Genomic DNA, 1,401 nt, shown 5'->3' on the forward strand with positions numbered 1-1,401 from the left:
AACGAGGCCAGTGAGAGAACCGGGGGGGGGGCACCGTCAGTGAGATACAATTAGCAGTGCTGCTGAGAGGGGACCTAACGAACCGAAGGGAGTAATTGGAGGGGCACAGGAGCTAACGAGCGGCGCTAACGAGCTTTCCCATAGGTGAGCAGGACAACTCGGACAACAACACCATCTTCGTGCAAGGCCTGGGGGAGAACGTCACCATCGAGTCGGTGGCCGACTACTTCAAGCAGATCGGCATCATTAAGGTGTCCTTGGCGTGTCCTTAGCGTGTCCTTGGCATGTCCTTAGCGTGTTCTTGGCGTGTTTGTGCGTGACTGTAGCGTGTAGGAGCTGCTCTCACCCTAAGAAGTTGGCACAGCCCGCTGTGGAGTGAATCACGTGTCTGTAGTGTGGTGGTGTTAGCGTGTTCTTGGCGTGTTGTCTCCTTAGGGTGTCAGTGTTAGCGTGTTCTTCAAGTGTCCTGTCCTTGGAGGGCTCTTGTTAGCGCGTTCTTGGCATGTTGTGTCCTTAGGATGTCATTCTTAGCGTGTTCCTAGCACGTTGTCTCCTTAGGATGTCAGTGTTAGCGTGTTCCGAGCATGTTGTGTCCTTAGGGTGTCAGTGTTAGCGTGTTCATAGCATGTTGTGTCCTTAGAGTGTCAGTGTTAGCGTGTTCCTAGCATGTTGTGTCGTTAGGGTGTCAGCGTCAACGTGTCCTTGCTGTGTTGTCTCCTTAGGATATCAATATTGGCATGTTCTTCGAGTGTCATTAGCATGTTGTGTCCTTGGAGTGTCATTCTTAGCGTGTTCTTGGCATGTTGTGTCCTTAGGATGTCAGTGTTAGCGTGTCCTTGCTGTGTTGTGTCCTTACAGTGTCAATATTAGCATGTCCTTAACGTGTTGTGTCCTTAGGGGCTCATTGTTAGCGTGTCCTTAGCATGTTGTGTCCATATGCTGACCATGTTAGCATGTCCTTAGCATGTTGTGTCCATATGCTGACGACGTTAGCGTGTCCTTAGCATGTTGTGTCCATATGCTGACCACGTTAGCATGTCCTTAGCATGTTGTGTCCATATGCTGACCATGTTAGCATGTCCTTAGCATGTTGTGTCCATATGCTGACCATGTTAGCATGTCCTTAGCATGTTGCACGATCACACTGTGTCACCGTGCTATCAACGTGCTCCTGCATTTCCCCGACCCCAACACCAGGGGGCAGCACCGCCCCGTGTTTCCTCACCACACCGTGTCCTTGGCGTGTCCTTAGCATGTCCTTAGCGTGTCCCTCCCCGCAGACCAACAAGAAGACGGGGCAGCCCATGATCAACCTGTACACGGACCGCGAGACGGGCAAACTGAAGGGCGAGGCCACAGTGTCCTTCGACGACCCCCCTTCCGCCAAAGCCGCCATCGATT

At 52.2% G+C, this 1,401-nt stretch overlaps 1 long non-coding RNA gene across 1 annotated transcript; it reads left to right on the forward strand.

Annotated features, from left to right (window-relative positions):
• The first annotated feature begins 69 nt into the window (after positions 1-69).
• Positions 70-1,336, forward strand: LOC116217812. Its single transcript, XR_004162524.1, has 2 exons — positions 70-251; positions 1,281-1,336. It is a non-coding gene; the product is annotated as an uncharacterized LOC116217812 (long non-coding RNA).
• Positions 1,337-1,401: the final 65 nt, after the last annotated feature.

This window comes from Meleagris gallopavo, unplaced genomic scaffold, assembly GCF_000146605.3.
Source record: "Meleagris gallopavo isolate NT-WF06-2002-E0010 breed Aviagen turkey brand Nicholas breeding stock unplaced genomic scaffold, Turkey_5.1 ChrUn_random_7180001957603, whole genome shotgun sequence".
Lineage (NCBI taxonomy): Eukaryota > Metazoa > Chordata > Aves > Galliformes > Phasianidae > Meleagris > Meleagris gallopavo.